Source organism: Loxodonta africana, chromosome 5 (genome assembly GCF_030014295.1).
Source record: "Loxodonta africana isolate mLoxAfr1 chromosome 5, mLoxAfr1.hap2, whole genome shotgun sequence".
NCBI classification, from domain to species: Eukaryota; Metazoa; Chordata; class Mammalia; order Proboscidea; family Elephantidae; genus Loxodonta; species Loxodonta africana.
This window is the reverse complement of record NC_087346.1, coordinates 147042942-147067732: the sequence shown is the minus strand read 5'-3', so window position 1 is coordinate 147067732 and position 24791 is coordinate 147042942.

Genomic DNA, 24791 nt, shown 5'->3' with positions numbered 1-24791 from the left:
TACGATACCACCCTCCCACACCTGCGTCAAAAACCAGTGAGGGGAAGAAAATCAAATGGCCAAAGGAAAATGTTCGTGTGAGAAACAGAAATCTTGGAGTTGAAGGGGCCCAAGAGGCTGTTGATCAAACTTCCCGAAACCATGAAGTCCTCTCTGTGAACTCCCTGACAGAATCTGTAGCATCTTTTTGGAAACTCCTGGTGACCAGCCCACCCCTGTCTTGTCAGAGGAGAATCTGATTTCCAGTTCCAGGGAGAGAGCTAGAGCAGATTCCCCTCTCTTCTGAAGAATGGCTCTTTGTCCATGGACACTGCCTCACAGCACAAGCAAGCAGCTGCTCCCAGCCTCCCAACCTCAGCAAGGAGGAAAAGGGGCCTCTAGCCAGAGAGGGGAGACAAGGCTCCAGCCGCCATGTGTCCAGGCAAGGTTAGACACAGGCTGGTGGTGAATGAAGGAACTTGGTTGTGTCGATCTCACAACCTCTGGGCCCTTGACACGCTCTGGTTTGGCCTCCCCCAACAAAGGCTCAGGCAGGTATAGAAGCAATGGTTTGCCAACAAAGGAAGGCCTTCAAGGGCCCCCACTTGGACAGCCATCAGTCCTCTGAGTAGCCAGGGCTTTGGGACTGTAATGGGTGACTCAGCATTTAATAACACTCAACTGCCAACCAAAAGTTGGTGGTTTGAACCCACCAGCAGCTTCACAGGAAAAAGACCTGGCAATTTACTCCTATAAAGATTACAACCTAGAAAACCATATGGAGGCAATTCTACTCTGTCACGTGGGATCACTATGTGTCAAAAATCCACTTGACAGCACCTAAAGACAACAATAACTCTATGGGCTAAAGTAATCCATCAATCTTTTCTAAACACATGTCTAAAATTCCGTCAGCGCTTACATACCAGACAGAACATTTGCACTTAAACTCAGCCTGGCTTTGTTCCAGTCAAGTCCCATCAGCTAACTCTGTATCTAAAACCCACAAGTATTAGCTAACTGAGAAGACACTTAAGGAGTCCCTGGGTAGAGCAAATGATTAATGCATTTGGCTGCTAACCAAAAGGCTAAAAGTACGAGTCCACCCAGAGGCACCTCAGAAAAAAGGACTGGTGATCTACTTCTGAAAAATCAGCCATTAAAATTCTATGAAGAACAGTTCCACACTGACACAAATGAAGTCACCACGAGTCAGAGCTGACTCGATGCCAACTGGTTTAGAGGACATTCTAGGGTCAAAAAAAAAAAAGATTCCTTGAAAGGATACCTACTGCCATTGAGTCGATTCCTACCCATAGGACCCTGTAAGACAGAATAGAACTTCCCCACAGGGTTTCCAAGGCTGTTATCTTTAAGGAAGCAGATTGCCACATCTTTCTTCTGCAGAGCAGCTGGTGGGTTCAAACTACCAACCTTTCAGTTAGCAGCCAAATGCTTAGCCATTGCACCACCAGGGCTCCTTTCTTGAAAGGACCAAAAAGCCAAACCAAACCCATTGCAGTCGAGCTGATTCCTACTCCTAGAAATCCTATGAGTAGAACTTCCCCATAAGGTCTTTTGAAAGGAAAAAAAAAAAAAATTTTTTTTTTTTTAAGTAGACCCTAAATGGGATTTTCCCTGAGATATTACACAAACCATTTGCGTATTTTGACATTAAATTGATAGGAAACCTTCCCTTTAGTTAGGCCAACTTTCTTTTTCTATAACTTCTACGAATTGATTCTAGCTGTATCTTTGGAAACTACACAGAATGAAGTCAACTCTCCTTCCACGTATCTTTCAAATATTTAAGACTCTACCAGTTTTCTTTTCCAAGATGTCAGTTCCTCACATTCAATATCCCCAGTCCTTCTGATTGTTCCTCGTAAGTCCCACAATCTCACCATCTTTGCCACCTTCTTGGGACATGATCTAGTCTGTCAGAAATTAACTGCCATCCCCTACTTAGGCTCTAGAATGAAATGAGCACCCTCAAACCCTGCTGGTGGCACAGTTAATTTACACAGCCTTTCTGGAAGACAATTTGGGAATATTTGTGAAAACCAAACCGAAAAAAAAAACTCCATTGCTGCCGAGCAGGTTCCAATTCATAGCGACGCTGTAGGACAGAGTAGAACTGCCCCACAGAGTTTCCAAGGAGCACCTGTTAGATTCGAACTGCCGACCTTTTGGTTAGTAGACGTAGCTCTTAACCACTACGCCACCAGGGTTTCCATATATGTGAAAGCCCTTTAAAATAAGCATATTCTTCCATGTCTTAGAATTTACCTAAGGAAATAGTCATGGGCAGGAGCTAAAATTTAGACGCAAGAATGTTCACTACAAGGTTCTTTATTGTTCTAAAATATGGAAACAATTTAAGTATCTACTAATAGAACAACATTGAATAAATTCTGGTACATCTACACATCCATTAAATTCTATGTCGCCGTTAAAACAACAGCGTAAGTAAATCCACACTGACTTACAGAGGTATCGTATAGTCACAATGAAAACGCAGATTCTAAAACAGTAGGTACAATCTGATGACATTTTTATTAAAATATCCATCTACTATCTACCTATGATCTGTCTATCTATCGATCGATCAACTGATCCATCTGTCTGTCTGTCCTATCTACATTCCCAAGAGGTTAACAGTAGCTGCCTAAGGTGGGTGTGATTTACAGCTCTTCTCTTCCTTTTTATCTTTTGTTTTCTGCACGGGCAATTACATTTGTAATAAGGAAAAACAATTCTGTTTAATTTTTATAAAGGTGACAGTTAAGACCACTCTTTCTTTGGTAATTCCCTACGTTCTCAGGATAAAGTCCAACACTCTGGCTCGGGACACAAGAACGTTGATGATTTTACCTCTTCGGCTTCGCATTCTAGCGGTCCCCACAAACGTCTCCCATGTCAGCCGTTAGGAGCCACCTGTTGTTAGCTGCCATGGAGTTGGCCCCAGACTCCTGGCGAGCCCGTGGATAACGCAACAAAACGCTGCCCGCTTCTGCACCCTCCCCACCGTCGGTTGCAGATCAAATTGTTGCAAGTAGCTCGCCATGCCTTTCTTTTCCAGTTTGTCTTAGTCTGGAAGCTCCGTTGAAACCTGCTCAGCATCGCGGCAGCGCGCCAGCCCCCACTGACGGATGAGTGGCGGCTGCGCATGAGGTACACTGGCCGGGGAGCAAACCCAGGTCCCCTGCACGCAAGGCGAGAATTCTACCGCTGAACCACCAATGCCCCTTCTGAACCACCTAAAATCCCCCAAATTTCTATCACTGTTTTTCACCTTACACCTTCTGCCTGAAACATCCTCTAGGTTTGGAAACTGGCTGAGCTTGGTTGCCCAAAATTACACAGCTGATAAAAAGGCAGTCTTCCCAGGTTGTCTGTCTCCAAAGTCCATGCTGTCCCCCAACATCAGGATGAAAAACTGGGAGGATCAAAGTGATATTTTTCTAATTATCTTTATGCAGAATTTAACCTCGGCATGGGCAAGGTAATCACGTATGGTATTGAGAACATTATCTGGGGGTAGGTGGCCCTGAACTATGGTCACTTTCATTGCCATATGTACAAAAGATCAAAATGATTCAGAAAATATGTGATGGCCTTTTGGAGGAATGGCCCAGGGCATTTGGAGCAATATTTTAAGGAAATCTTAAAGCCCAGTTTGCAAACATATGCCCTGGGTACTCAGATTTCACTAATATGATCTGCTCTGACTCCTTTGTTTCTTTCCTTATAAGCATTTAAAATTGAATTTCAAAACTCAGATGGCATAAATGAATTCCAGATGTCTTTTCAAATCCCTAAATCTCACATTAGAATAAGGAAAGACATTGCTATATAGAAGTAGATGGTTACATTTTAACTTACTGAAAAGCCAGAGATCTTTAGACAATGCTGCAGCCTTCTTCCACCAAGAAAATACATTAACCCTTTTGAGTTTCTCAAGACTCTAAGTCTTAAGGATTTGCAGTCCAGCTGACATATGTCCTTCTGCTTTATTTCTCTCCATATGGGACAAAATAACATCATGGTGAAGTGCTGGGCCCTGAAGCCAGACTGCCTGGGTTCCAATTCAACTGGGCAACTTCAGCCAAGTCATTTAACCTCTTTAATCCTCAGTTTTCTCATCTGTAAAATGGGGATAATCATAGTATCTACCTCATAGAGCTGTTGTGGAGATTAATGAGTTAATTTATAGTGTTTAGCACAGTGCCAGCCATGAAGCAAAATGGTTACCTAAGAGGTGTGTGTATAAGGGGAGTTCCTTGATGGTGCAAATGGTTAACAGGTTTGGCTGCTAAACAAAGGTTGGAGGTTCGAGTCCACCCAGTGGTGTCTCTGGAAAAAAGTCTGGTGATCTACTTCTGAAAAATCAGCCATTGAAAACCTTATTGATCACAGTTATACTCTGACACACATGGGATTATCATGAGTTGGGGGTAACTCTGTGGCAACTGGTGTGTATGAGGACCTGGGCGTAGGTCTTCACTGACTGGAAAATTCCAGTCCCTTCTTTCCCTCCAATAAACAAGGCCCCTTAACCATTCTTTTTTTTTTTTTTTTTTTTTTATTGAGCTTCAAGTGAACGTTTACAAATCAAGTCAAACTGTCACATATAAGTTTATATACACCTTACTCCGTACTCCCACTTGCTCTCCCCCTAATGAGTCAGCCCTTCCAGTCTCTCCTTTCCTGACAATTTTGCCGGCTTCTAACTCTCTCTATCCTCCCATCCCCCCTCCAGACAGGAAATGCCAACACAGTCTCAAGTGTCCACCTGAGACAAATAGCTCACTCTTCATCAGCATCTCTCTCCTACCCACTGTCCAGTCCCTTTCATGTCTGATGAGTTGTCTTTGGGAATGGTTCCTGTCCTGGGCCAACAGAAGGTTTGGGGACCATGACCGCCGGGATTCCTCTAGTCTCAGTCAGACCATTAAGTATGGTCTTTTTGTGAGAATTTGGGGTCTGCATCCCACTGATCTCCTGCTCCCTCAGGGGTTCTCTGTTGTGCTCCCTGTCAGGGCAGTCATCGGTTGTGGCCGGGCACCAACTAGTTCTTCTGGTCTCAGGATGATGTAAGTCTCTGGTTCATTTGGCCCTTTCTGTCTCTTGGGCTCTTAGTTATCGTGTAACCTTGGTGTTCTTCATTCTCCTTTGATCCAGGTGGGTTGAGACCAATTGATGCATCTTAGATGGCCGCTTGTTAGCATTTAAGACCCCAGATGCCACATTTCAAAGTGGGATGCAGAATGTTTTCGTAATAGAATTATTTTGCCAATTGACTTAGAAGTACCCTTAAACCATGGTCCCCAAATCCCTGCCCTTGCTCCGCTGACCTTTGAAGCATTCAGTTTATCCCGGAAACTTCTTTGATTTTGGTCCAGTCCAGTTGAGCTGACCTTCCATGTACTGAGTATTGTCCTTCCCTTCACCTAAAGCAGTTCTTATCTACTAACTAATCAGTAAATAACCCTCTCCCACCCTCCCTCCCTCCCCGCCTCGTAACCACAAAAGTATGTGTTCTTCTCAGTTTATACTATTTCTCAAGATCTTATAATAGTGGTCTTATACAATATTTGTCCCCTTAACCATTCTTTAAGGAGACTGTCACCCTCGTGAATAGACAGCTAAATTGAGATCACAGGCCCCTGCCAGGATCACGGCCCAGGCCCCGACTTCCCCAATCTAACTGGGCAACCCTGATCCTTGTGCCTAAGCCATGCCACACCAACAACTTTGCATTTGGGATGTGTTCACTTAGGAAAACGTAAAATTTGTTCCTCAGAGAATTTGTGGATAGAGGTTCGCTTCTCTGATTAAAGGAGGTAGTATTTGTAAAACACCAAAGCATTCCAAAGTGCTCAAAAATATTAGCTTTCTTCCTCCTTCCCTTCCCCACCTCCTTAATGACCGTCACCTACGTGTGTAAGAAACACTTAATTTAGCCTTTACTGAGAACCTTTAACAGAGGGTTTACAGTCCATGTATCCTTCAGCAACTCAGCTTCCCACCTCCAGACCATGTACCAGTGCCAGATGGCAACTAGACCAGCTTGGGGCTATTTCACACTTCATATATCTTCTCCCCTTCCAGTGGTAAGGAAAGCTGGCCTAATATTTCATTGCTTACAAAGTCCTTTCGTATACATTACCTAGCTTACCCTTCGCATCAACTCTGTAAGTAGCTATTAGGGTTAGTTTCCTCATGATTTTTCAGTGTGAAAACCTAAAGCCCAACAAATAAAAAGACTTACCCACCATTACTTAGCTGCTAAGTGGCTCAGTGAGGATTTGAGCCCGGATTCTCTGCCTTGACATTCTGTGCCTGTTTTCTACCTAACTACGCTGTTAAAGTTATAGGATTAGAGGGTGCAAACCATAAAAGAAGCCTCATTGATTCTTTAGTTGTGTCACTGGCATTGCATGTGATTTTTTATTTAAAGCTGTAATTTTTTTGCCATGGGTGGCAGGATCGAGCCCAGCACAGTGACTAAGCCAGGTTGAAGCTGATTCTGTAGTCTCTAATTGTGCGTCGGAAGGTTGGCTTAAAAAAGAGAAAATAGATGTTTTCTTTCAAGCAAAATTTTATGTTATACTCTAGCCAAGTGATGCTTCATCTAAAAAAAAAAAAAAGGAACTATTCCAGAATATTTCTTTCAAAAAGAAGCCAAATCTTTGGCAACAACAAAGTATTGTTGACAAATGTGAAAGTATTCCGTATTGAGAAAAAAAAGGAAGGAAATGCAGAGAAGAGCTGTATCAGTCCAGAATATGCTCACTTCATACAAACAGAAACTTCAGTGGCCTGGCCTAATAGAGGATTGTTTTTCACACCTAAACAGAAGTTCAAAGGCGCCCTGCTAGCGCAGTGTTTACGCTCAGCTGCTAATCAAAATGTCGGTGGTTTGAACCCACCAGCTACTCCAGGAGAGAAGGATATGGCAGTCTGCTTCCTTAAAGATTTACAGCCTTGGAAACCCTGTGGGGCAGTTCTACTCTGTTCCATAAGGCCACTACGAGTCGGAATCAATTCAGCAGCAATGGGTTTGGTTTTGGTTTTTAAAAAGAAGTTCCAGGGTGTGCAGGCAAGGGCTTGTGTGGTGGTTTGATAATGTCATCAAAGACTCAGGCTTCTTTTAACTTTCTGTTCCTCCATCTTAGTATGTGGTTCTCTTTATCAAGATAACAAGATGTCTACCTCAACGTCATTACTGCTTTCTGTCCAGGAAGAAGGACCAGTTGCTGTCTAGTCTTCTCCAGTTCGTTCAACCCCACATGTTTCAGTGTATAACTATGCTCCATAGAGTTTCCAATGACTGATTTTTCAGAAGCACATCACCAGGCCTTTCTTCCGACGTGCCTGTGGGTAGACTCAACCTTTCAGGTAGCAGCTGAGCATGTTAACAGTTTGCACCACCCAAGGACTAAAGGAAGAAGGACAAGAGGATGAAAAGAAAAACTGAACAAATGATACCAGCTGAGCCTTTCCACTTCAGGAAAAGTTCCCAGCAACCCTTTGCATCAACCGCTGCTTATAAGTCATTGCCTCAAATGGTGGGTCACATGGCCGTCCCTGACCACAAGGGAGTTTGGGAAGGTGGGTATTTTCAGGTGGTCACATTGCCTCCCCAAACTAATGAGGCTTCTGCTAGGAAGAAAGAAGGGTGAAAAGGACATTGCAGAGCAAGTAACGGAATCTGCTAAAAGAAATAACATTCAATGCCATATACTTGTTGTTGTTGTTAGGTGTCATCAAGTCGGTTCCAACTCATAGCAACCCTATGTACAACAGAACGAAATACTGCCCTGTCCTGTGCCATTCTCACAATCATTGTTATGCTTGAGTCCATTGTTGCAGCCACTGTGTCAATCCATCTCATTGAGGGTCTTCCTCTCTTTCACTGACCTTCTGCTTGACCAAGCATGATGTCCTTCTCCAGGGACTGGTTTCTCCTGATAACATGTCCAAAGTATGGGAGATGAAGTCTCACCGTCCTCGCTTCTAATGAGCATTCTTGCTGTACTTCTTCCAAGACCGATTTGTTTGTTCTTCAATATTCTTTGCCAGCACCATAATTCAAAGGCATCACTAGGTCTACACTAAGACAGTGCTAAGAAAGAAGCAATACTATTCTTGCATTAAACATGAAGAAAATGATATCCAGAGAGAAGTTAAATATAAAATGAAATGCACTTTCTTCAGAAGATGGTCAAGAAGATTTTTTTTTTTCTCATGTGGCAATACCTGGTACAGAGTAGACACTCAAAAGTGGCTTCCAAATGGCTTCCTTCCTCTTTCTCCTCTCTCTCAAATGAAATTAGCGATGCAACATCATCTTCCACTTGGAATGTCTCTATATTTGCATTCCCTGATATTTGCATTCCCTAATGGCTCCAGAGTTTCCTTTTAATTAATCTTATTAGGATCTATCACTGCCATTTTGCCCAGTGTTATTCATATCCCCCCACCCATGGCAAACTTAGCACCCCCTGCCTTTATTAGATCTGAACCATCTTTCCTGTTGGATAACACAAAAAACCCATGTTGGATATGTTCTCTGTTTTTGGTTGGCTTTTTGGGAGCTATAATGACATTGTTAGCACTTTTAATATCTTCATCCAAGACACAGTCTTCAGTTTGGAAGTTTATTAGCCTCTTCAGAGTGCTTGGCACTTAGTGGGAACTCAATGACATCTGTTGAATGAATGAATCCCAGCTTTACCATCTACCAGCTGTGTGATATTTGGCAAATTTCATAACCTCCAATGAACAGAGAAAAAATAAATGTTTGTTGTTGTAAGCCACTGGGATTTAGGGGTTGTTTATTATGCTGCAGCATTACAGCAGTAATAGTTGACAACTACAGCCAGCCACCATGTAGATGGCAAAGGGAAATTCACAGAAAAAGGATGTTCAGCAGATAATGCCAAAGACATTTACTGTAGAATACTACCCACACTGTAGCAAGACATTGTTTCTATAGCATTAGTTAGAATTCACAGAAAATCCTGAACTGTAATAACTTCTCATATAATAGCTACTACAGAAATGACACATGAACTGCACAACCTGTCCTGTGAGATTTTTAAAGCATGTATAGAACACCACCATGGAAAAGAAAATATTTCCTGGGTGAGGATTGTTCTGTGGCCTCAGCAGGTAAGCACATGGATGCCAGTGATAAGAGACAATAGCCAGGATGCTTATCTCAGCGACACAGCTGTGTTATGAATGTGTTGGGCTTCAGTTATAAGAAGCAATTAAATAGTCTCTCGACAGAGGGTAGGATGTTTGAAGAATCTCTCCTTCATGAAACAAAAAGAGCATCCAGTCCTTGATTGTCAGTGAAAACCGAAGCTGGAGTGAACCTGGAAATCTGACGTACAATCTTCCTGAAAGCTCATTCCTACCAAAGTGCGAATACACACCAGAGCCAATTGCGGTTTCCATCTTGCTTTTCACACTCATGGATTTGACTGCTCTTCATGAAACACCCAGGGAAGCATGGATTTGGGAAGCAAACAAACAGGTGTATGGTACCATGTGTAAGTTCACAAACAAGGTGTAAGTCACAACCTAATGTCTTTTCAAGGCACGTGTCAAACAGCAAATGATGGCTCTCAAAAGATTTATTTTTTCAGCCAGCATAAACAACTGGAAATATGCTCGTGCACCTAAGACTCAAACAGACCCAGATATGAATACAGATCTGTCATCTACTAACTGTGCAATCTTGGACATTTTACTTATTGCCTCTGAGATGTTCCTCAACTGTAAAATGGAAATAATAATTTTAAAGTTGAACCACATGAAATCGTCATATTTTCAGGTCAAAAGACGTTGAATATTGGTAATTCCATGGGTTCAACCTATACCTGTCTCACTGGATTGAGTCCAGGGTAGAAGAGTTCACATATGTCAGTGGGTCACAACTCTTTTGGTTGTACATGACAGGCACCCAACTCAAACTAGCTTAAGATAAAGGGGAAGTATTGGCTAATGAAAGCTTCATGTGTGGCTGAATCCAGGGACACAAATGATGCTTTCAAGTCACTCTCTGTCTCTCTCCTTATCTCTCTCTGCATATGTGGATTGTCTCTCTATCTCTCCTGCTCACTTCCTGTCTTGTGTTCTCTGCCCCCTCTCTCTGTTGTTCTCTGTGTGTGTGCGCGTGTCTATTTCTCTCTGTTTCTCTGCTCTTTCATGCATGAATTCTCTCTTCTTTCTCCCTCTGTTTCTCTCTTCACTTTCTCTGTGTCTCTCTCTCTCTCTCTCACCCCACTCTCTTCTGTGCCTGTTGGCTTTGTCATACATGGTGGAGAAGATGAATGACAGCCTTCACTAGAAGCAAAAGGGACTCCTGTCTCCCAAAGACTGTCTTTTTGGGTCACATGCTCACCCCTTGACTGATCATTGTTTCCAAAAATGTCAGAGGGCCTACTATGCTTATCCCAGCCTATTCTACTTGCTCACCTTGGAGGTGCTGGCAAGACTAGAGGGTGCTATAGATGATAACCCAAATAGAACCACATAAGATAGGAAAGGAGTTGCCCAAAGATTATCTGAGCAGCATTAAAAAGAAAAAAAAAAAAAAGATGCCCACTATAGTGTATAGAACATAACTCATATCCTGGGACATGGCAGATGCTCAAAAATTAGCTTAAGTTTTTCCTACACAACAATGAAAGACATAATAGGTATGATTTACTGTTTCACCCAAAGATAGGGTGACTAATTTGTCTCAGTTTGCCTGGGACTTTCCTGGTTTTAGCACTAAAAGTTCCACTCCCTGGGAAGCCCCTTAAAACGAACATCTGGTCACTTTACCCAAAGATGGCACTTATAAGGGTAAATCATAACTACAGTTGAGGTCTCCGTTAATTCAATTTATTAGTTGCTGGCATCAGTGGAAGAATGATATAACATGGTTTTTCTATAAGCAGGGATAATCCCATAGAAATATTTAATTATTATAACTACTATAGCTATGAAGCAACTTTTATGAAGTTTTATGAAAGGAGAAAAATTATGAAGGGGAAGTATAGAATACTATAAGGTAATATAGCAAGGGAGAGCTAGAGTGGATGAGGGACAGTTGAGGGAATGCTTGCCTAAGGAACAGATGGGTGGAGTTTGGACTGCTGAGAAGCCTGGGAGAAAAGCAGAGAGAGAGCATTGTGGGCAGACTCTCCACAGCTATCAGCCTTAGTCTCAGTGGATGCCTGAGGGAACCCACGCAGCTTCCCTCTACTCCCTTCCCCTTCTCATAGTGATCTGGTAACAATGTCCTAACTGAAGCCAAATCACTGGGAATTAGCTGGAAGGAAAAAGACAGGCTCATGACTCAGGATCTACAAGAGGAGAAGAAGTGGAGGCAGAACTTGTGGAAAGAGGAGGTTCTGGTCATCAAAGTTTATACTCAGACATTGCCACTTACTAGCCGTGAGACCTTGAGGAAAGTCACTACCATACTGTCAACATTGTTATGATGATTCAATGAATGAAAGAAACAAGTAGGGTCTCATACACAGATATTGTTGTTAGGTACCGTCGAGTCAGCTCTGACTCATAGTGACCTTATATATAACAGAGCAAAGTGTTGCCTGGTGCAGCACCATCTTCATGATCATTGCTGTCTTGAGTCCATTGTTTTGGCCACTGGGTCAATCCATCTCACCAAAGCCCTCCCTTGCCTTCACTGACCTTTCACTTTACCAGCCACGATGTCTTTTTCTAGCAATTGGTCTTTCCTGATGATGTGTCCAAAGTATGCAAGTCGAAGATGTTAGCTCTATCTTCTCAATTTCTGCAGGCTCAATTAGAAAATGGCTTTTATAGAAGACAGAGTGCAAATCTTAACTGCAGGGACATTTAAAGAATGAATTTGTACCAACGCAAAGGAAGTGAATGGAATAATTAAATACGAGCTGGATTTGGTGCTTGAACATTTCAGAAGATGAGGCTGATCTCCGGTCATTTGGAGTTCACTCTTCCAGGTAGATTAAAGAGAGCTCCCCACCCCCCATTCCAAGACTGCATGGATGCTTTTCCATTGGGTTAAGCAAAATTTTTTCTCTTTGTTTTCCATTCTTACTGTTTATTTATAGGCGCCCTGGTGGCACAAGGGTTAAGCACTCAGATGCTAACTAAAGTTTTGGTGGTTCGAACACTCCCGGTGGCTTCATGGCCAAAAGACTCTGCAATCCGCTCCTGTAAAGATTAAAAAAAACAAAACAAAACCCGTTGCTGTTGAGTCAATTCTGACTCACAGCAGCCCTGTAAGTGAGAATAGAACTGCCCCACAGGGTTTCCAAGGAGCGACTGGTGGATTTGAACTGCTGACCTTTTGGTGAGTAGCCGTAGCACTTAACCACTATGCCACCAGGGTTTCCCGTGTAAAGATTGAAAAAAAAAAAAAAAAATTTCAGATTACAGCCTAGAAAATCCTATATTGCAGTTCTACTCTGTCACATGGGGTTGCTATGAGTTGAAAATGGGCTCGACAGCACCTAACAACAACACTGGTGCTTTGGAAATGGAAGAACAAGTTGAACTCAAAGAAAGAAACCCAACAGTGGTGAGCTTGGGGAGGCAAGTGCAGAGAAGTGCAATGACAGGGGAAGAAAGGAGAAGACAAGAAGGCCAAGGCAGGAATTAGGAAGCCTGACACTAACAGGCATGAGCCAAGTCCTAGGATGAAGTGAAAAGTGGTCGGTAGTGGCATCATTCCACCAGCAATGTTTCCTGTGGGAGTTGCTGCACTTGGTCCTGGAAATTACCACTTTACAATTTTAAAGCCTGGAGCCCTGGTGGCACAGTGATTAAGAGCTTGGCTGCTAACCAAAACATTGGAAGTTCAAATTTACCAGCCACTCCTTGGAAACCCCATGGGACAGTTCCACTCTGTCCTATAGGGTCACTATAAGTTAGAATCAATTCGATGGCAATAGGTTTTTGGTTTGGAAATGTTGCAAAGCATGTTCTCAGTGAAGACCTCATTTGGTCCTCGCCACAGCAATATGAAGTAAGCGCCAAAAACCCACTGCCATCGATTCCCACTCATAGCACCCCTATAGGACACAGTAGAATGGCCCCATAGGTTTCCAAGGCTGTAATCTTTATGGAAGCAGACTGCCACATCTTTCTCCCTTGGAGTGGCTGGTGAGTTTGAACCACTGACCTTTTGATTAGTAGCCAAGTGCTTAACCACAGGGCCACCAGGGTTCTTGGAGATAACGAGAGTGGGGATTAATTTCCTCACTGAGGAAACTGTGGGTTCCCTTGGCTAGTACTTAGAAAAGGCAGTTGTCAAGACATGATTTCTTTTTCTTTTATTGTGCTTTAGGCAAAAGTTTACAGAGCAAATTAGTTTTTCATTAAACAATACACAAATTGGGTTGTGACAGAGACATGATTTCTGATTCCAGATCCAGGGTCCTGTTTGTGGCAAATGTTGAGACAGGCTGAACCACTCACCTGATCTCCAGCTGGTTGACCAAGGTCAACAGTTTTCTCCGTGTCCTTCCCCATTCCCCCACCAACATTCTCCACCCATAAGTCAATTGATGGCTTTTTCCACACAGAAAATAATGTCAAATGGGATGTCAGAATGGAGCAGCTGAGAGTGCCTGTCAATTGGGCCAAGTCGACAACATTCCATCCTGTGGTATAATTGCTTTTACCCTCGCGAAGCACCCTCATGGCAGTCACCACACTGCATGACCAATCAAGGGTACATGTTATTGTGATCTCCATTTTGCAGCTGTAAAAAGAGAGACTCACAATTGGCGTAATAAAATCTATTAAGAAAACATTCTGCATCCCACCTTGGAGAGAGGCGTCTGAGGTCTTAAACGCTAGCAAGCGGCCATCTAAGATGCATCAATTGATCTCAACCCACTTGGATCAAAGGAGAATGAAGAACACCAAGGACACAAAGTAGCTACATCAGCCTGAGACCAGAAGAGCTAGATGGTGCCCAGCTACAACTGATGACTGCCCTGACTACAACAGAGAACCCCTGATGGAGCAGGAGAGCAGTGGGATGCAGACCCCAAATTCTCATAAAAAGATCAGACTTGATGGTCTGACTGAAACTAGAAGGACCCCAGTGGTCATGGCCCCTAGACCTCGTGTTAGCCCAGGACAGGAACCATTCCCAAAGCCAATTCTTCAGACAGGGATTAGACTGGACAATGGGTTGGAGAGGGATGCTGGTGAGGAGTGAGCTTCTTGGATCAGGTGGACACTTGAGACTATGTTGGCATCTCCTGCCTGGAGGGGAGATGAGAGGGTAGAGGGGATTAGAAGCTGGTGAAATGGACACGAAAAGAAAGAGTGGAGGAAGGCAGCGGGCTGTCTCATTAGGGGGAGAGCAATTGGGAGTATGTAGCAAGGTGTATATAAGTTTTTGTGTGAGAGACTGACTTGATTTGTAAACTTTCACTTAAAGCACAATAAAAATTAAAAAAAAAAAGAAGAGAGAGAGAGACTCAGAAACATTGAGGGCTTCATCCAGTGACATGTACCCTAAAGGTGATGAGATGGATCACCACCCGCATGGCTGCCTCCATTTTTCTGAAGTGAACAGGGCTCTAGGGAGGCATTTTTTTCTTTTTTAATTTCTTTTCATTTTATTGCATTTTAGGTGTAAGTTTACATCACAAATTAGTTTCTCATTCAAAAATTTATACACAAATTGTTTTGTGACACTGGTTGCAATCCCCACAATGTGTCAGCATTCTCCCTCTTCCCACCCCAAGTTCCCCTTGCCCATTCATCCAGTTTTCCTGTCCCTTCCTGTCTTCTTGTCTTTGCTTTGGAGCAGGTTTTGCCTATTTAACTTTGTATATTTGATGGAACTAAGAAGTGTTCCTTACATATATGATTTTTTGTTTTATAGGCCTGTCTAATCTTTGGCTGAAAGGTGGACTTTGGCAGTGGCTTCAGTTCTGAGTTAGCAGGTGTCCAGGGACCGTAGTCTCGGGGGTTCCTCCAGTCTCTGTCAGACCAGTTAAGTCTGGTCTTTTTTTGTAAATTTGAATTTTGTTGTACATTTTTCTCCCACTCTGTCCAGAACTCTCTATTGTGATCCCTGTCAGAGCAGTTGGTTGTGGTAGCTGGCACCATCTAGTTCTTCTGGGCTCAGGCTGACAGAGGCTGTGGTTCATGTGGTCCGTTAGTCCTTCAGATCTGCCTCCAATTTTCTGCAGTGAACAGGACTCTGGAGAGACTCTTTTATTCCAACTCTTCCTCTAACTAGTGTGTGATTCTGGGTGAGTTTTATAAGCCTTGGACTTCATTTTCTTCCATTATAAACTAAAGGGGTTGGATGTCATGGTCTGTATAAATATTCTCTAAAAATGGATCACAAGAAAACAAGCCTTGTCTTCAAGGCCAGTCAAAAATGCCCTGATTTCCCCCAGTAGAGAAAGATCAGAAGTCATTCAACTCAAAGTATTACACTTTTAGGACAAATATTGTCTAGACTCTTGGTGCTGGTTCCCAAATATGACTCAGGGAGTGAGCCGACAGATAAAGTCGGATATTTATTTTTGTTTGTGAGGTTGACAAGTAATCCTTTCTGGCTCCATCAAATAATCTGGAGGTTTGTGTAGGTCACAGCCTAGTTGCACACTGTGGTCTCCCGGTTTCTTTACCCTCCCCACCCCACTCCCCCAAGCCTGGGAGAACGCCTTTGAAAGCGAATCAGGAAATTACTTATCAATCTAAAGCCCCAAAGATTTGAGTCGTCCTCACTGCCAAAGGGAAGGGGTTTTCAAGCGAAAACCTCACCATCTGCATTCGCTAGAGTTCAAAGACTCCAGCTGGCTCGAAGAACTTGCAAGCAATGTAAGTAAGCAGCTCTTTCTCCGTTTAAAGCAAACTTCTTCAGGCTTTTTTTTTTTTTTCCTAGAGATGAGTCCTTTGGCTCACATGGTGTTACTCCTTCTTTGTTCTTCTAAGATGTTTTGGGGGCGTTTACTGATTGAGGCTTAGTCAATAAAAAATCTCCTCTGGAGGACGCTTCTATGGAAGGGAAGAGGGAAAGTGAGAGTCGTCAGGATCAGCTTTGCTTAGGGAAGGTTAGTTCTGAAAGGGCTGGTAACTAGCCAATTACGCTCCGTAGTAGCTGTTGATCTGTGTAGCAAGCGGAGGTCGAGGCTGACACAGAGACTGGGGGGAGCACGCAGAAGTGGCCCATTGCCTCCCTTGAAAAAAAAATAGTTGCCATGAAGTCTGCTCCTACATAATTCAAGCTCAAGATGCTTCCTTAATTGTGATAGACTGTAGGATCTAACTGAAGGGAAAAGAAAATGTTAAAGCCAACACCGTTGTGTGGAGACGTCCTCGCAGTAATACGTAAATCCTGTGCTCGGTTTATTTTCGGTGAAGGGCGCTGATTTGTTGACTGTTAGTTTATTAAACCCATGTGCTCCTCACTCCACATGACTCTTAGGGGATAATGCAGTTATCGCTCTACGTGCACAAAAAATACATGCACATCAACATCTAAACTGCCTGGGTGAAACCATGGGTTGTATCTCTGTTGTTGTTAGTTGCCGTCGAGTCGATTTTGACTCGTAGCAACCCCATGTAACAGAGCTGAACTGCCCCATTGGGTCTCCCAGGCTGCAATCTGTATGGAAGCTGGTTGCCAGGTCTTTCTCCCGTGGTGCCACTGGGTGGGTTGTGTTAGTGGTGGTCATATGAATGGATTGCATAATTGCATAGTTCGTTGTATTAGGGCACATTTCTTTTACAGGCATTTTAAACCAAATTGTGGTTAGTGATAGGGAAGTAATGGAGAGACTATAAATTAATGTGAAGAAAATAGTTTTATTTTGATCAGACTTAATGCCTCTGTTTCATGAGCTCCTACGGCTTCTCTAGGAATTCAGGCACCCTTTTCCCGGGTCCTTCATCGTCAGCTCAATAGCTATAGGGATCATGTGTCCTGACTTCTCACACTCTGTCCCATCCTCAGACCAAGCATCTCCCAGTGTGCCTGGATTCATGATTCCAAAATTAAGTTCCCCACACCGTCAGCCTCGGCTGTGTTCTCCTGACTCCTTGAAAGCTCCCCAAAATAACAAGACCAATTGCTCTTAACTCCAGTTGATATTTGACTTTCTTTCTTTTCTTTGAGTGATTGTGGCTCATACTTCTACACCCTGTGATGAGGCTGTTGCCTTTTCCCCATACACTAGTAATTGCCAGGACACACTCAAGACTCTTAGGAGGGTAGGGAGGGCCCAGGTGGACAGGATTTTGGGTACTGGGAATTGACAAGAGTATATATCCTGAATTGTTGTTGTTGTTGTTAGCTGCCACAAGGTCACTTATGACTCATGATGACCCCATGTGTGCAGAGTAGAACTGTGCTCCATAGGGTTTTTAAGGCTGAGAACTTTCAGAAACAGATCACCAGGCTTGTCTTCTGAGGTGCCTCTGGGTGGGCTCGAACCATCAATCCTTGGGCAAGGAGTCAAGCACTTAACGTTTGCTCCAAGCACGGACTCCATATTCTAAATAGCCCCCCATTAAGCAATGAATCTCTACTTTTAGTCTGAGGTACTCTCTAACCTTTAGCCTTTACTTAATTAATATATCTTTTTTTTTTATATACCTAAGTGCTGAAAACAATGAAAACAAAACGTGAAACAATCCTCCTCTTCTAGTAAAAACATGTTTGTAGTTATGTAGCCTAAGTGAACTTTCGTTTTCGTGAGCAACAGCTAAATAAAGTTGGACCCTGACTGTATGAGATAACGTGGTGTAATCAATCATATAATAGACGGATATAAGTTTGAAGAAGTGAAAGGAAATTATCCAAATATTGTGATACATTTCCTGAGCCACGTGCTGGACCTTCTACTCATCAGGTCTCATGTGCTTTTGGGAGCAGAGCAGTTCAATGGTTAGGAGCAGAGGCCCTGAAACCAGGTATTTAGGATCTCAGGTACTTGGGACACATACCTGGCCTCTCTGTGATCCTGGGCTGATTACTTAACCCTTCTGTTCCTCAGTTTCCTTACTATAAAAAAATAGAGGTAATCACAGCAAGGTACCTGTGAAGATTAAGAGTTAGTACTTCCATTGTTGTTCGGTGCCATCCAGTCAGTTCCTACTCATAGCAACACTGTGTACAACAGAACAAAATATTGCCCTAGCCTGCACCATCCTCACAATCATCACTATGCTGGAGCCCATTGTTGCAGCCACTCTGTTAATCCATCTCATTGAGGGTCTTCCTCTCTTTCGTTGACCATCTACTTTAGTAAGCATGATATCCTTCTCCAGGGACTGGTCCCTCCTGATAACATGTCCAAAGTATGTGAGACGAAGTCTCGCCACTCTCGCTTCTAAGGAACATTCTGGCTGTACTTCTCCCAAGACAGATTTGTTCATTCTTTTGGCAGGCCATGGTATATTCAATATTCTTCACCAACACCATAATTCTAAGGCATCAATTCTTCTTCGATCTTCCTTATTCATTGTCCAGCTTTCACATGGGATATGAAAAAATAGAAAATACCATGGCTTGGGTCAGGCTCAGCTTAGTCCTCAAAGTGACATCTTTGCTTTTTAACAGTTTAAAGAGGCCTTTTGCAGCAGATTTGCCCACTGCAGCATGTTATTTGATTTCTTGACTGCTGCTTCCATGGGTGTTGATTGTGGATCTAAGTAAAATGAAATCCTTGACAGTGTCAGTATTTTATCCTTTCATCCTGACGCTGCTTATTGGTCCAGTTGTGAGGATTTTTGGTTTCTTTATGTTGAGGTGTAGTCTTTGATTCCCATCAGTAAGTGCTTGAAAGCACTGTATGTCTTCCAAGACAGATTTGTTCATTCCTCTGGCAGTTCATGGTATATTCAATATTCTTCACCAACATCATAACTCATCAAGAGGGATCAGTCCCTGAAGAAGGACATCATGCTTGGTAGAGAGTCTGCAAAAAAGAGGAAGATCCTCAACGAGATGGATTGACACAGTGGCTGCAACAATGGGCTCAAGCATAACAACAATTGTGAGGATGGCACAGGACCGGGCAGTGTTCCATTGTGTTGTATATAAGGTCGCTATGAATCAGAGCAAACTGGATGGCACCTAACAACAACAAGAAGTATTCCCAAGGTTGTTGTCATCTGCATATCACAGGTTGTTAATAAGTCTTCCTCCAATTCTGATACTGCAGTTCTTCTTCATATAGTCCAGCCTCTCGGATTATTTGCTCAGCATACAGACTGAATAATTATGGTGAAAAGATAAAACCTGACACAAACCTTCCCTGATTTTAAACCAAGCAGTACCCCCTTGTCCTGTTCAAATAACTGCCTCTTGGTCTAAGTACCGGTTCCTCATGAGCACAATTAAGTGTTCCGGAATTTCCATTCTTTGTAACGTTACTCATAATTTCTTATGATCTACACAGCCAAATTCCTTTGCATAGTTTATAAAACAAAGGTAAACATCTTTCCAGTATTCTCTGCTTTCAGTCAAGATCTATCTGACATCGGCAATGATATCCCTGGTTCCCCATCTTCTTCTGAATCTGGCTTGAATTTCTGGCAGTTGCCTGTTAATGTACTGCTGCAGCCACTCTTGAATGATCTTTGGCAAAATTTTACTTGTGTGTGATATTAATGGTATTTTTCAATAATTTCTGCATTCTCTTGGATCACCTTCCTTTGAAATGGGTGCAAATATCAATCTCCTCCAGTTGGTTGGCCAGGTAGCTGTCGTCCAAATTTCTTGGAGAGTTAATATAAAGGTTTTTTTTTTATTCATTTATAAGAAAACTGAGGTTAGGGAGAATAAATAACTTGCCCACAGCCACATAGGTAATGACTGGGATTAGAATTCCATGTTTTTAACCACTGTCTCTTTTCCTTTTCTGCTTGATTCTTTCACGTACATTCCTTAAGCCTCACAGCAGTCTCGTAGGTAAATGTTATTGGCCATGATGTTTCCATGAAGCTGAAGCTCAGAGACATGAAGCTAGTCTTCAACGTCACCAGGATAGATATTACCTGGGCTAGGATCCCACCACAGGTCTTCAAATTCCAGGTCCTGTGTTCTTTGCACAGCCCCATGCTCCTTCATTCCCTTGCCGATCTGTGAATGGGTGAGGCTCGTACCTGTCCCTCAGGAAAGAATAAATGGTAGCTTACCAGTGGAGTCCTGGTGGCACAGTGGTTAAGAGCTCTGCTGCCAACCAAAAGGTCAGCACTTCAAATCCACCAGCCGCTCCTTGAAAACCCCGTGAGACAGTTCTACACTTTCTATAGGGTCACTGTAAGTCAGAACCGACTCGACGGCAGAGGGTTTTTTTGTTTGTTTTTGGTTTCACAATGATAATAAATAAACAGCCAGTTGCCATTGAGTCAGTTCTGCCTCTTGGAAGCCCCATGTGTGTCAAAGTAGAACTGTGCTCCACAGCGTTTTCAGTGGCTGATTTTTCTGAAGTAGATCACTAGGCCTTTCTTTCAATGTGCCTCTGGATGGACTCAAACCACCAACATTTTTGTTAGCAGCAAGTATATTAACCATTTGCACCACCCAGGGACAATAATGTTTATAAAACCATCAACCAAACCCATTGCCATCAAGTTGATTCCGTAGAGTTTCCAAGGAGCAGCTGATGGATTCAAACTGCCGAACTTTTGGTTAGTACTCACACTCTTAACCACTGTACCACCACGGCTCCAGCAATGGTTATAACCAAAAAAAACCCAAACCCAGTGCCGTCAAGTTGATTCCGACTCATAGCAAAGGTTATACCAAAACCAAAAACCCACTGCCATGGATTCTGACTCATAGTGACCCTATAGGTCAGGTTAGAACTGCCCCATAGAGTTTCCAAGGAGCACCTGGTGGATTCGAAGTGCCAACCCTTTGGTTTGCAGCTGTAGCACTTAACCACTGCACCACCAGGGTTTCCGCCCTTACTCTAGTGTGGCGTAAAACCCGACCCGCTGCCATTGAGTTGATCCCTACTCATAGCGACCCATAGGACAGAGTAGAACTGCCCGCTGGTGGCACAGTGGTTAAGAGCTATGGCTGCTAACCAAAAGGTCGGCAATTCGAACCCACCAGGTACTCCTTGGAAACCCTGGTAGCATAGTGGTTAAGTGCTACAGCTGTTAACCAAAAGGTTGGTAGTTCAAATCCGCCAGGCGCTCCTTGGTAGTTCAAATCCACCAGGCGCTCCTAGGAAACTCTACGGGGCAGTTCTACTCTGTCCTATAGGGTCGCTATGAGTTGGAATCGACTCGATGGCAGTGGGTGTGTGATGTGAGGTACTCCTTGGTCTGGCATAGTGCTTCGTTAATTAAAGCAGATACCTGGTGCCTTGTTCATAAGTTCCTCCAAATAATTCTGATGTGCGTCAAAGTTTGTCAATAGCTATCCTCAGCCACTTTTGTCATTAGAGAAAAGGTGAAGATTGTTAGGCCAAATGTGACCTTCACCTGAAAAATACTGTTAAGGTCAAGAGATTTGGCATTTCCCCAACTCAGATTTGTGAATTACCCTATGGTCAGGCTCAACTATTTCAAGGGTTATTTACTGTCTTGTTTATATCCTGGTACTTTCTTCGTCTTTTGGAATATGTCACCTTCTAAGTCCTGTGACCATCTGAACTTTTTGTCATCAATCCCCTTGACTGCATCAACTTCAATGAGCAGCAGATGGGTAGATTTATTTATCTTTGTAGGTTTTACTTTGCAAACTAGTTCTAACTTATTGGGATTCCCCAACATTTTAGAATAAAGAGAACTATAATGTCTATGAGAAGTTAACTCAAAACACTTTACACCGAAAAACTAGCAACATGCAGTATTTACTGTGCTAAATAAAATACATTCAGGCTGATGTATCGGAAGACAACTGCGGCATAGATAGATACAAGCCAACAACCAGCTGCCATCGAGTCAACTCCAACTCGTGGTGACGACCCCATGTGTGTCAGAGTAGAACTGTGCTTCAGGGGGTTTTCAGCGACTGACTTTTCAGAAGTAGATCAGCAGGCTTCTCTTCTGAGATGCCTCTGGATAGATTCAAACCTCCAACCCTTCAGTTAGCAGCCTAGCTCATTAACTGTTTGCACCACCTGGGGATGCTTAAATCCTAAATGAGTCCCCACTCTGTGCCAGGCACTCTACCAAGGCTCCTTGAACTTAGCCCTTGACAAGGAATAAACATAAGCATCCACTACAGACCAATCACAAACTGTTGTTGTTGTTAGTTGACACAGAGTCTATTCTGACTCATGGCGACTCCGTGTGTGCAGAGTAGAGCTGCTTCATAGGGTTTTCAAGGCTGTAACCTTTCAGAAACAGATGCCAGACCTGTTTTCTGTGGTGTCTCTGGGTGGTTTCAAACTGCCAGCATTTCAGTTAGCAGCCAAATACGTCAACCATTTGCACCACCCAGGGACTCCGATAAGCCAACAAGAACAACAACAACAAAAAAAAAACAGAAAAAATCAAACCTGTTGCCATTGAGTCAATTCCAACTTATGACAACTGCATGTGTTACAGAGTAGAACCGATCCGTAGTTTTCTTGGCTGTAATATTTATAGAAGCAGGTCACCAGGCCTTTTCTTCCACAGTACTGCTGCGTGAGTTTGAACCACCAACCTTTAGTTTAACGTTTGCGCTACCCAGGGGTCTAACAAGGCAACAGAGCAATGTCAAAACACATACTGAGAGTAATGAGAACTTAAAAAAAAAAAAAAAATCTATTGCCATCATTTTGATTCCAACTCATAGTGACCCTACAGAACAGAATAGAACTGCCCCTCAGGGTTTCTAAGGTTGCAATCTTTAAAGAAGCCGACTTCCACATCTTTCTCCCTTGGAGAAGCTGGTGGGTTCAAACTGCTGACCTTTTGCTTAGCAGCTGAGTGCTTAACCACTGTGCCACAAAGGCTCCTTAATGGAAACTTGGAGGCATCAAAAAGAAGTCAAAGAAGGCATGGTGGACCATTCACCATTGAATCATGGAAATTTCCTGTGGTGGCACATGTCAGGATGTGAAGCAAATTCAAAATTGTCCTCTACAATTTTTGTCTAAATTCTGGCTTCTTCACTTTCTAACTGCAAGACTTCAACCTCTTAAGCTCCTGTAACAGACCTATACAACTTGACATGGCACCTAGAGTAGTAAGCATCCAACAAACAAATTTCTTTCCACCTTAGCTCTGGTCCATTTAATCCACAAATATTTATTGAACACCTACCATGTATCGAGCATTATTCTCTGTGCTAAGGATACAGCCGAAAGAAGAACTGATGCCTTTGAATTGCTGCATTGGCAAAGAATATTGAATATACCAGGGACTGCCAGAAGAACGAACAAATCTGTCTTGGAAGAAGTACAACCAGAATGCTCCTTAGAAGCAAGGATGGCGAGAATGCGTCTTACATACTTTGGACATGTTGTAGGGAGGGATCAGTTCCTGGAGAAAGACATCATCCTTGGTAAAGTACAGGGTCAGCAAAAAAGAGGAAGACTGTCAACGAGATGGATTGACACAGTGGCTGCAACAGTGGGCTCAAGCATAACAAGGATTGTAAGTATGGATGTAAGTCAGGATGTGCAGGGCCGGGCAGTGTTTCATTCTGTGGTACCCAGGGTCTCTATGAGTCTGAACCAACGCGACGGCACCTAACAACAACAAGGATACAGCAGTAAACAAGGGCAAAGTTCCTGTCTTCATGGGGCATGTATTTTGGAAGAGGAGAGACAAACAAATATAAACCAAATATAACTTCAGACTCCGGAAAAAGCAAAACTATAGAGACAATGAAAAGATAAGTAGTTTTCAGGGGGAAAGAGAGGGGATGAGTAGGTTGAACACAGGGCAATTCTTTTTTAATATTGAAAATCATCCTTTTATTATTTTTTGTGAAAATATAGACAGCAAAGACATACCGTTTCAACAAATTTTACATGTATAATTCAGCGATTTTTTTACATTCTTCAAGTTGTATAACCATTCTCCCTGTCCTTTTCCAAATTATTCTACCACCACTAACATAAAGACCCTGCTGCCTAAGCTCCTCATCTAACACTTTGAGATGCTGTTATCAATTTGATCCCACATAGATAAATCTTTGAGAGAGCACACTGTTCAAGGCAGACATACTTTACTAATTAGGCTAAACTGTTGTTTGGTTCAAAGCAGATTTCCCAGAAAAGTTTTGGTTTGAGGTTTAAAGTTTAAATAGTTTCAGGTGTTTATCCAGCCTCAACAGCCCCAGAGGATCTAGATTTCATTGAGAATTTGTAATTCTGTTCTTCCCCCCCTCCCTCTTTTGATCAGATTTCTTCTATAGAATTTTAGATCAAAACGTTCAGTCATGGGAGTGGGGCACCATCCAGTTCTTCTGGTCTCCTGGCACTGAAGACAGACCTTCATGGCAACAGCATTTCCTCCTCCAATTCCTGACTAGCCTTCTTCCTCCACTACTCTGGGTGAATAGAGACCTACTGTTGTCGCTTGGGTGCTGCTGAGCATAGGGCATTTTTAGGGATATGAAACTATTCTGTATGATACTGTAAAGGTAGACACATTACAGTAAGCATTTGTCAAAACCTATAAAACTGTACAACACAAAGAGTGAATCATAATGTAAACCACAGATTTTAGTTAGTAATAATGCAGCAATACAAGTTCAACAATTATAACAAACTTACCACAGGAATGCAAGACATTACTAGGAGAAATGATGAGTGGGGTGGGGGGGCAGGTATAGGAGAACTCTCTTTACTTCCAACAAA